Source organism: Macaca fascicularis, chromosome 10 (genome assembly GCF_037993035.2).
Source record: "Macaca fascicularis isolate 582-1 chromosome 10, T2T-MFA8v1.1".
NCBI lineage: Eukaryota > Metazoa > Chordata > Mammalia > Primates > Cercopithecidae > Macaca > Macaca fascicularis.
Genome location: NC_088384.1, coordinates 45,698,147 through 45,710,464, shown reverse-complemented (window position 1 = coordinate 45,710,464; position 12,318 = coordinate 45,698,147).

Sequence of the window (12,318 nt, the reverse complement as noted above, 5' to 3'; positions counted from 1 at the left end):
AGAAACTGCTTAGTGTTCTGTTAATTCATCTCACAGAGTTACATCTGTATTTCGTGGATCTCTTTCCTAGCCTTATTTCTTTGGAATCTGAGAACAGATATTTCGGATCCCTTTGAAGTCTATAGGGCCAAAGGAAATGTCTTCCGATAACAAAGAGAAAGAAGCTTTCTGAGAAACTTCTTTGTGTTCTGTGAAATCATCTCGCAGAGTTACAGCTTTCCTCTCAAGAAGCCTTTCGCTAAGACAGTTCTTGTGGAACAGGCAAAGTGATATTTGGAAGCCCATAGAGGGCTATGGTGAAAAAGGAAATATCCTCAGATGAAATCTGGAAAGAAGCTTTCTGAGAAACTGCTTAGTGTTCTGTTAATTCATCTCACAGAGTTACATCTGTATTTCGTGGATATCTTTGCTAGCCGTATTTCTGCGGAATCTGAGAACAGATATTTCGGATCCCTTTGAAGACTATAGGGCCAAAGGAAATATCCTCCGATAACAAAGAGAAAGAAGCTGTCTGAGAAACTTCTTTGTGATCTGTGAAATCATCTCCCAGAGTTACACCTTTCCCCTCAAGAAGCCTTTCGCTAAGACAGTTCTTGTGGAATTGGCAAAGTGATATTTGGAAGCCCATAGAGCGCTATGGTGAAAAAGGAAATATCCTAAGATGAAATCTGGAAAGAAGCTTTCTGAGAAAATGCTTAGTGTTCTGTTAATTCATCTCACAGAGTTACATGTGTATTTCGTGGATCTCTTTGCTAGCCTTATTTCTGTGGAATCTGAGAACAGATATTTCGGATCCCTTTGAAGACTATAGGGCCAAAGGAAATATCCTCCGATAACAAAGAGAAAGAAGCTTTCTGAGAAACTTCTTTGTGTTCTGTGAAATCATCTCACAGAGTTACAGCTTTCCCTTCAAGAAGCCTTTCGCTAAGACTCTTCTTGAGGAATTGGAAAAGTGATATTTGGAAGCCCATAGAGGGCTATGGTGAAAAAGGAAATATCCTCAGATGAAATCTGGAATGAAGCTTTCTGAGAAACTGCTTAGTGTTCTGTTAATTCATCTCACAGAGTTACATCTGTATTTCGTGGATCTCTTTGCTAGCCTTATTCCTGTGGAATCTGAGAACAGATATTTCGGATCCCTTTGAAGACTATAGGGCCAAAGGAAATATCCTCCGATAACAAAGAGAAAGAAGCTTTCTGAGAAACTTCTTTGTGTTCTGTGAAATCATCTCACAGAGTTACAGCTTTCCCCTCAAGAAGCCTTTCGCTAAGACAGTTCTTGTGGAATTGGCAAAGTGATATTTGGAAGCCCATAGAGGGCTATGGTGAAAAAGGAAATATCCTCAGATGAAATCTGGAAAGAAGCTTTCTGAGAAACTGCTTAGTGTTCTGTTAATTCATCTCACAGAGTTACATCTGTATTTCGTGGATCTCTTTGCTAGCCTTATTTCTGTGGAATCTGAGAACAGGTATTTGAGATCCCTTTGAAGACTATAGGGACAAAGGAAATATCCTCCGATTACAAAGAGAAAGAATCTTTCTTAGAAACTTCTTTGTGTTCTGTGAAATCATCTCACAGAGTTACAGCTTTCCCCTCAAGAAGCCTTTCGCTAAGACAGTTCTTGTGGAATTGGCAAAGTGATATTTGGAAGCCCATAGAGGACAATGGTGAAAAAGGAAATATCATCAGATGAAATCTGTAAAGAAGCTTTCTGAGAAACTGCTTAGTGTTCTGTTAATTCATCTCACAGAGTTACATCTGTATTTCGTGGATCTCTTTGCTAGCCTTATTTCTGTGGAATCTGAGAACAGATATTTCGGATCCCATTGAAGAGTATAGGGCCATAGGAAATATCTTCCGATAACAAAGAGAAAGAAGCTTTCTGAGAAACTTCTTTGTGTTCTGTGAAATCATCTCACAGAGTTACAGCTTTCCCCTCAAGAAGCCTTTCGCTAAGACACTTCTTGAGAAATTGGCAAAGTGATATTTGGAAGCCCATAGAGGGCTGGGGTGAAAAAGGAAATATCCTCAGGTGAAATCTGGAAAGAAGCTTTCTGAGAAACTGCTTAGTGTTCTGTTAATTCATCTCACAGAGTTACATCTGTATTTCGTGGATATCTTTGCTAGCCTTATTTCTGTGGAATCTGAAAACACATATTTCGGATCCCTTTGAAGACTATAGGGCCAAAGGAAATATCCTCCGATAACAAAGAGAAAGAAGCTTTCTGAGAAACTTCTTTGTGTTCTGTGAAATCATCTCACAGAGATACAGCTCTCCCCTCAAGAAGCCTTTCGCTAAGACAGTTCTTGTGGAATTGGCAAAGTGATATTTGGAAGCCCATAGAGGGCTATGGTGAAAAAGGAAATATCCTCAGATGAAATCTGGAAAGAAGCTTTCTGAAAAACTGCTTAGTGTTCTGTTAATTCATCTCACAGAGTTACATCTGTATTTCGTGGATATCTTTGCTAGCCTTATTTCTGCGGAATCTGAGAACAGATATTTCGGATCCCTTTGAAGACTATAGGGCCAAAGGAAATATCCTCCGATAACAAAGAGAAAGAAGCTTTCTGAGAAACTTCTTTGTGTTCTGTGAAATCATCTCCCAGACTTACAGCTCTCCCCTCAAGAAGCCTTTCGCTAAGACAGTTCTTGTGGAATTGGCAAAGTGATATTTGGAAGCCCATAGAGGGCTATGGTGAAAAAGGAAATATCCTCAGATGAAATCTGGAAAGAAGCTTTCTGAGAAACTGCTTAGTGTTCTGTTAATTCATCTCACAGAGTTACATCGGTATTTCGTGGATCACTTTGCTAGGCTTATTTCTGTGGAATCTGAGAACAGGTATTTCAGATCCCTTTGAAGACTATAGGGACAAAGGAAATATCCTCCGATTACAAAGAGAAAGAAGCTTTCTTAGAAACTTCTTTGTGTTCTGTGAAATCATCTCACAGAGTTACAGCTTTCCCCTCAAGAAGCCTTTCGCTAAGACAGTTCTTGTGGAATTGGCAAAGTGATATCTGGAAGCCCATAGAGGGCTATGGTGAAAAAGGAAATATCCTCAGATGAAAATTGGAAAGAAGCTTTCTGAGAAACTGCTTAGTGTTCTGTTAATTCATCTCACAGAGTTACATCTGTATTTCGTGGATCTCTTTGCTAGCCTTATTTCTGTGGAATCTGAGAACAGATATTTCGGATCCCATTGAAGACTATAGGGCCAAAGGAATTATCTTCCGATAACAAAGAGAAAGAAGCTTTCTGAGAAACTTCTTTGTGTTCTGTGAAATCATCTCACAGAGTTACAGCTTTCCCCTCAAGAAGCCTTTCGCTAAGACACTTCTTGAGAAATTGGCAAAGTGATATTTGGAAGCCCATAGAGGGCTATCGTGAAAAAGGAAATATCCTCAGATGAAATCTGGAAAGAAGCTTTCTGAGAAACTGCTTAGTGTTCTGTTAATTCATCTCACAGAGTTACATCTGTATTTCGTGGATATCTTTGCTAGCCTTATTTCTGCGGAATCTGAGAAAAGATATTTCGGATCCCTTTGAAGACTATAGGGCCAAAGGAAATATCCTCCGATAACAAAGAGAAAGAAGCTTTCTGAGAAACTTCTTTCTGTTCTGTGAAATCTTCTCCCAGAGTTACAGCTTTCCCCTCAAGTAGCTTTTCGCTAAGACAGTTCTTGTGGAATTGGCAAAGTGATATTTGGAAGCCCATAGAGGGCTGTGGTGAAAAAGGAAATATCCTAAGATGAAATCTGGAAAGAAGCTTTCTGAGAAACTGCTTAGTGTTCTGTTAATTCATCTCACAGAGTTACATCTGTATTTCGTGGATCTCTTTCCTAGCCTTATTTCTTTGGAATCTGAGAACAGATATTTCGGATCCCTTTGAAGTCTATAGGGCCAAAGGAAATGTCTTCCGATAACAAAGAGAAAGAAGCTTTCTGAGAAACTTCTTTGTGTTCTGTGAAATCATCTCCCAGAGTTACAGCTTTCCTCTCAAGAATCCTTTCGCTAAGACAGTTCTTGTGGAACAGGCAAAGTGATATTTGGAAGCCCATAGAGGGCTATGGTGAAAAAGGAAATATCCTCAGATGAAATCTGGAAAGAAGCTTTCTGAGAAACTGCTTAGTGTTCTGTTAATTCATCTCACAGAGTTACATCTGTATTTCGTGGATATCTTTGCTAGCCTTATTTCTGCGGAATCTGAGAACAGATATTTCGGATCCCTTTGAAGACTATTGGGCCAAAGGAAATATCCTCCGATAACAAAGAGAAAGAAGCAGTCTGAGAAACTTCTTTGTGATCTGTGAAATCATCTCCCAGAGTTACACCTTTCCCCTCAAGAAGCCTTTCGCTAAGACAGTTCTTGTGGAATTGGCAAAGTGATATTTGGAAGCCCATAGAGGGCTATGGTGAAAAAGGAAATATCCTAAGATGAAATCTGGAAAGAAGCTTTCTGAGAAAATGCTTAGTGTTCTGTTAATTCATCTCACAGAGTTACATCTGTATTTCGTGGATCTCTTTCCTAGCCTTATTTCTTTGGAATCTGAGAACAGATATTTCGGATCCCTTTGAAGTCTATAGGGCCAAAGGAAATATCTTCCGATAACAAAAAGAAAGAAGCTTTCTGAGAAACTTCTTTGTGTTCTGTGAAATCATCTCCCAGAGTTACAGCTTTCCCCTCAAGAAGCCTTTCGCTAAGACAGTTCTTGTGGAACTGGCAAACTGATATTTGGAAGCCCATAGAGGGCTATGGTGAAAAAGGAAATATCCTCAGGTGAAATCTGGAAAGAAGCTTCCTGAGAAACTGCTTAGTGTTCTGTTAATTCATCTCACAGAGTTACATCTGTATTTCGTGGATCTCTTTGCTAGCCTTATTTCTGTGGAATCTGAGAACAGATATTTCGGATCCCTTTGAAGACTATAGGGCCAAAGGAAATATCCTCCGATAACAAAGAGAAAGAAGCTTTCTGAGAAACTTCTTTGTGTTCTGTGAAATCATCTCACAGAGTTACAGCTTTCCCTTCAAGAAGCCTTTCGCTAAGACTCTTCTTGAGGAATTGGCAAAGTGATATTTGGAAGCCCATAGAGGGCTATGGTGAAAAAGGAAATATCCTCAGATGAAATCTGGAATGAAGCTTTCTGAGAAACTGCTTAGTGTTCTGTTAATTCATCTCACAGAGTTACATCTGTATTTCGTGGATCTCTTTGCTAGCCTTATTTCTGTGGAATCTGAGAACAGATATTTCGGATCCCTTTGAAGACTATAGGGCCAAAGGAAATATCCTCCGATAACAAAGAGAAAGAAGCTTTCTGAGAAACTTCTTTGTGTTCTGTGAAATCATCTCACAGAGTTACAGCTTTCCCCTCAAGAAGCCTTTCGCTAAGACAGTTCTTGTGGAATTGGCAAAGTGATATTTGGAAGCCCATAGAGGGCTATGGTGAAAAAGGAAATATCCTCAGATGAAATCTGGAAAGAAGCTTTCTGAGAAACTGCTTAGTGTTCTGTTAATTCATCTCACAGAGTTACATCTGTATTTCGTGGATCTCTTTGCTAGCCTTATTTCTGTGGAATCTGAGAACAGGTATTTGAGATCCCTTTGAAGACTATAGGGACAAAGGAAATAACCTCCGATTACAAAGAGAAAGAATCTTTCTTAGAAACTTCTTTGTGTTCTGTGAAATCATCTCACAGAGTTACAGCTTTCCCCTCAAGAAGCCTTTCGCTAAGACAGTTCTTGTGGAATTGGCAAAGTGATATTTGAAAGCCCATAGAGGACAATGGTGAAAAAGGAAATATCATCAGATGAAATCTGTAAAGAAGCTTTCTGAGAAACTGCTTAGTGTTCTGTTAATTCATCTCACAGAGTTACATCTGTATTTCGTGGATCTCTTTGCTAGCCTTATTTCTGTGGAATCTGAGAACAGATATTTCGGATCCCATTGAAGAGTATAGGGCCATAGGAAATATCTTCCGATAACAAAGAGAAAGAAGCTTTCTGAGAAACTTCTTTGTGTTCTGTGAAATCATCTCACAGAGTTACAGCTTTCCCCTCAAGAAGCCTTTCGCTAAGACACTTCTTGAGAAATTGGCAAAGTGATATTTGGAAGCCCATAGAGGGCTATCGTGAAAAAGGAAATATCCTCAGATGAAATCTGGAAAGAATCTTTCTGAGAAACTGCTTAGTGTTCTGTTAATTCATCTCACAGAGTTACATCTGTATTTCGTGGATCTCTTTGCTAGGCTTATTTCTGTGGAATCTGAGAACAGGTATTTCAGATCCCTTTGAAGACTATAGGGACAAAGGAAATATCCTCCCATTACAAAGAGAAAGAAGCTTTCTTAGAAACTTCTTTGTGTTCTGTGAAATCATCTCACAGAGTTACAGCTTTCCCCTCAAGAAGCCTTTCGCTAAGACAGTTCTTGTGGAATTGGCAAAGTGATATTTGGAAGCCCATAGAGGGCTATGGTGAAAAAGGAAATATCCTCAGATGAAAATTGGAAAGAAGCTTTCTGAGAAACTGCTTAGTGTTCTGTTAATTCATCTCACAGAGTTACATCTGTATTTCGTGGATCTCTTTGCTAGCCTTATTTCTGTGGAATCTGAGAACAGATATTTCGGATCCCTTTGAAGACTATAGGGCCAATGGAAATATCCTCCGATAACAAAGAGATAGAAGCTTTCTGAGAAACTTCTTTGTGTTCTGTGAAATCATCTCACCGAGTTACAGCTTTCCCCTCAAGAAGCCTTTCGCTAAGACAGTTCTTGTGGAATTGGCAAAGTGATATTTGGAAGCCCATAGAGGGCTATGGTGAAAAAGGAAATATCCTCAGATGAAATCTGGAAAGAAGCTTTCTGAGAAACTGCTTAGTGTTCTGTTAATTCATCTCCCAGAGTTACATCTGTATTTCGTGGATCTCTTTGCTACCCTTATTTCTGTGGAATCTGAGACAGATACTTCAGATCCCTTTGAAGACTATAGGGCCAAAGGAAATATCCTCCGATAACCAAGAGAAAGAAGCTTTCTGAGAAACTTCTTTGTGTTCTGTGAAATCATCTCACAGAGTTACAGCTTTCCCCTCAAGAAGCCTTTCGCTAAGACACTTCTTGTGGAATTGGCAAAGTGATATTTGGAAGCCCATAGAGGGCTATGGTGAAAAAGGAAATATCCTCAGATGAGATCTGGAAAGAAGCTTTCTGAGAAACTGCTTAGTGTTCTGTTAATTCATCTCACAGAGTTACATCTGTATTTCGTGGATATCTTTGCTAGCCTTATTTCTGTGGAATCTGAGGACAGATATTTCGAATCCCTTTGAAGACTATAGGGCCAAAGGAAATATCCTCCGGTAACAAAGAGAAAGAAGCTTTCTGAGAAACTTCTTTGTGTTCTGTGAAATCATCTCACAGAGTTACAGCTTTCCCCTCAAGAAGCCTTTCGCTAAGACACTTCTTGTGGAATTGGCAAAGTGATATTTGGAAGCCCATTGAGGACAATGGTGAAAAAGGAAATATCATCAGATGAAATCTGTAAAGAAGCTTTCTGAGAAACTGCTTAGTGTTCTGTTAATTCATCTCACAGAGTTACATCTGTATTTCGTGGATCTCTTTGCTAGCCTTATTTCTGTGGAATCTGAGAACAGATATTTCGGATCCCATTGAAGACTATAGGGCCAAAGGAAATATCTTAAGATAACACAGAGAAAGAAGCTTTCTGAGAAACTTCTTTGTGTTCTGTGAAATCATCTCACAGAGTTACAGCTTTCCCCTCAAGAAGCCTTTCGCTAAGACACTTCTTGAGAAATTGGCAAAGTGATATTTGGAAGCCCATAGAGGGCTGTGGTGAAAAAGGAAATATCCTCAGGTGAAATCTGGAAAGAAGCTTCCTGAGAAACTGCTTAGTGTTCTGTTAATTCATCTCACAGAGTTACATGTGTATTTCGTGGATCTCTTTGCTAGCCTTATTTCTGTGGAATCTGAGAACAGATATTTCGGATCCCTTTGAAGACTATAGGGCCAAAGGAAATATCCTCCGATAACAAAGAGAAAGAAGCTTTCTGAGAAACTTCTTTGTGTTCTGTGAAATCATCTCACAGAGTTACAGCTTTCCCTTCAAGAAGCCTTTCGCCAAGACTCTTCTTGAGGAATTGGCAAAGTGATATTTGGAAGCCCATAGAGGGCTATGGTGAAAAAGGAAATATCCTCAGATGAAATCTGGAATGAAGCTTTCTGAGAAACTGCTTAGTGTTCTGTTAATTCATCTCACAGAGTTACATCTGTATTTCGTGGATCTCTTTGCTAGCCTTATTTCTGTGGAATCTGAGAACAGATATTTCGGATCCCTTTGAAGACTATAGGGCCAAAGGAAATATCCTCCGATAACAAAGAGAAAGAAGCTTTCTGAGAAACTTCTTTGTGTTCTGTGAAATCATCTCACAGAGTTACAGCTTTCCCCTCAAGAAGCCTTTCGCTAAGACAGTTCTTGTGGAATTGGCAAAGTGATATTTGGAAGCCCATAGAGGGCTATGGTGAAAAAGGAAATATCCTCAGATGAAATCTGGAAAGAAGCTTTCTGAGAAACTGCTTAGTGTTCTGTTAATTCATCTCACAGAGTTACATCTGTATTTCGTGGATCTCTTTGCTAGCCTTATTTCTGTGGAATCTGAGAACAGATATTTCGGATCCCATTGAAGAGTATAGGGCCATAGGAAATATCTTCCGATAACAAAGAGAAAGAAGCTTTCTGAGAAACTTCTTTGTGTTCTGTGAAATCATCTCACAGAGATACAGCTCTCCCCTCAAGAAGCCTTTCGCTAAGACAGTTCTTGTGGAATTGGCAAAGTGATATTTGGAAGCCCATAGAGGGCTATGGTGAAAAAGGAAATATCCTCAGATGAAATCTGGAAAGAAGCTTTCTGAAAAACTGCTTAGTGTTCTGTTAATTCATCTCACAGAGTTACATCTGTATTTCGTGGATATCTTTGCTAGCCTTATTTCTGCGGAATCTGAGAACAGATATTTCGGATCCCTTTGAAGACTATAGGGCCAAAGGAAATATCCTCCGATAACAAAGAGAAAGAAGCTTTCTGAGAAACTTCTTTGTGTTCTGTGAAATCATCTCCCAGAGTTACAGCTCTCCCCTCAAGAAGCCTTTCGCTAAGACAGTTCTTGTGGAATTGGCAAAGTGATATTTGGAAGCCCATAGAGGGCTATGGTGAAAAAGGAAATATCCTCAGATGAAATCTGGAAAGAAGCTTTCTGAGAAACTGCTTAGTGTTCTGTTAATTCATCTCACAGAGTTACATCGGTATTTCGTGGATCACTTTGCTAGGCTTATTTCTGTGGAATCTGAGAACAGGTATTTCAGATCCCTTTGAAGACTATAGGGACAAAGGAAATATCCTCCGATTACAAAGAGAAAGAAGCTTTCTTAGAAACTTCTTTGTGTTCTGTGAAATCATCTCACAGAGTTACAGCTTTCCCCTCAAGAAGCCTTTCGCTAAGACAGTTCTTGTGGAATTGGCAAAGTGATATCTGGAAGCCCATAGAGGGCTATGGTGAAAAAGGAAATATCCTCAGATGAAAATTGGAAAGAAGCTTTCTGAGAAACTGCTTAGTGTTCTGTTAATTCATCTCACAGAGTTACATCTGTATTTCGTGGATCTCTTTGCTAGCCTTATTTCTGTGGAATCTGAGAACAGATATTTCGGATCCCATTGAAGACTATAGGGCCAAAGGAAATATCTTCCGATAACAAAGAGAAAGAAGCTTTCTGAGAAACTTCTTTGTGTTCTGTGAAATCATCTCACAGAGTTACAGCTTTCCTCTCAAGAAGCCTTTCGCTAAGACAGTTCTTGTGGAACTGGCAAAGTGATATTTGGAAGCCCATAGAGGGCTATGGTGAAAAAGGAAATATCCTCAGATGAAATCTGGAAAGAATCTTTCTGAGAAACTGCTTAGTGTTCTGTTAATTCATCTCACAGAGTTACATCTGTATTTCGTGGATCTCTTTGCTAGGCTTATTTCTGTGGAATCTGAGAACAGGTATTTCAGATCCCTTTGAAGACTATAGGGACAAAGGAAATATCCTCCCATTACAAAGAGAAAGAAGCTTTCTTAGAAACTTCTTTGTGTTCTGTGAAATCATCTCACAGAGTTACAGCTTTCCCCTCAAGAAGCCTTTCGCTAAGACAGTTCTTGTGGAATTGGCAATGTGATATTTGGAAGCCCATAGAGGGCTATGGTGAAAAAGGAAATATCCTCAGATGAAAATTGGAAAGAAGCTTTCTGAGAAACTGCTTAGTGTTCTGTTAATTCATCTCACAGAGTTACATCTGTATTTCGTGGATCTCTTTGCTAGCCTTATTTCTGTGGAATCTGAGAACAGATATTTCGGATCCCTTTGAAGACTATAGGGCCAATGGAAATATCCTCCGATAACAAAGAGATAGAAGCTTTCTGAGAAACTTCTTTGTGTTCTGTGAAATCATCTCACCGAGTTACAGCTTTCCCCTCAAGAAGCCTTTCGCTAAGACAGTTCTTGTGGAATTGGCAAAGTGATATTTGGAAGCCCATAGAGGGCTATGGTGAAAAAGGAAATATCCTCAGATGAAATCTGGAAAGAAGCTTTCTGAGAAACTGCTTAGTGTTCTGTTAATTCATCTCCCAGAGTTACATCTGTATTTCGTGGATCTCTTTGCTACCCTTATTTCTGTGGAATCTGAGACAGATACTTCGGATCCCTTTGAAGACTATAGGGCCAAAGGAAATATCCTCCGATAACCAAGAGAAAGAAGCTTTCTGAGAAACTTCTTTGTGTTCTGTGAAATCATCTCACAGAGTTACAGCTTTCCCCTCAAGAAGCCTTTCGCTAAGACACTTCTTGTGGAATTGGCAAAGTGATATTTGGAAGCCCATAGAGGGCTATGGTGAAAAAGGAAATATCCTCAGATGAGATCTGGAAAGAAGCTTTCTGAGAAACTGCTTAGTGTTCTGTTAATTCATCTCACAGAGTTACATCTGTATTTCGTGGATATCTTTGCTAGCCTTATTTCTGTGGAATCTGAGGACAGATATTTCGAATCCCTTTGAAGACTATAGGGCCAAAGGAAATATCCTCCGGTAACAAAGAGAAAGAAGCTTTCTGAGAAACTTCTTTGTGTTCTGTGAAATCATCTCACAGAGTTACAGCTTTCCCCTCAAGAAGCCTTTCGCTAAGACACTTCTTGTGGAATTGGCAAAGTGATATTTGGAAGCCCATTGAGGACAATGGTGAAAAAGGAAATATCATCAGATGAAACCTGTAAAGAAGCTTTCTGAGAAACTGCTTAGTGTTCTGTTAATTCATCTCACAGAGTTACATCTGTATTTCGTGGATCTCTTTGCTAGCCTTATTTCTGTGGAATCTGAGAACAGATATTTCGGATCCCATTGAAGACTATAGGGCCAAAGGAAATATCTTAAGATAACACAGAGAAAGAAGCTTTCTGAGAAACTTCTTTGTGTTCTGTGAAATCATCTCACAGAGTTACAGCTTTCCCCTCAAGAAGCCTTTCGCTAAGACACTTCTTGAGAAATTGGCAAAGTGATATTTGGAAGCCCATAGAGGGCTGTGGTGAAAAAGGAAATATCCTCAGGTGAAATCTGGAAAGAAGCTTCCTGAGAAACTGCTTAGTGTTCTGTTAATTCATCTCACAGAGTTACATGTGTATTTCGTGGATCTCTTTGCTAGCCTTATTTCTGTGGAATCTGAGAACAGATATTTCGGATCCCTTTGAAGACTATAGGGCCAAAGGAAATATCCTCCGATAACAAAGAGAAAGAAGCTTTCTGAGAAACTTCTTTGTGTTCTGTGAAATCATCTCACAGAGTTACAGCTTTCCCTTCAAGAAGCCTTTCGCCAAGACTCTTCTTGAGGAATTGGCAAAGTGATATTTGGAAGCCCATAGAGGGCTATGGTGAAAAAGGAAATATCCTCAGATGAAATCTGGAATGAAGCTTTCTGAGAAACTGCTTAGTGTTCTGTTAATTCATCTCACAGAGTTACATCTGTATTTCGTGGATCTCTTTGCTAGCCTTATTTCTGTGGAATCTGAGAACAGATATTTCGGATCCCTTTGAAGACTATAGGGCCAAAGGAAATATCCTCCGATAACAAAGAGAAAGAAGCTTTCTGAGAAACTTCTTTGTGTTCTGTGAAATCATCTCACAGAGTTACAGCTTTCCCCTCAAGAAGCCTTTCGCTAAGACAGTTCTTGTGGAATTGGCAAAGTGATATTTGGAAGCCCATAGAGGGCTATGGTGAAAAAGGAAATATCCT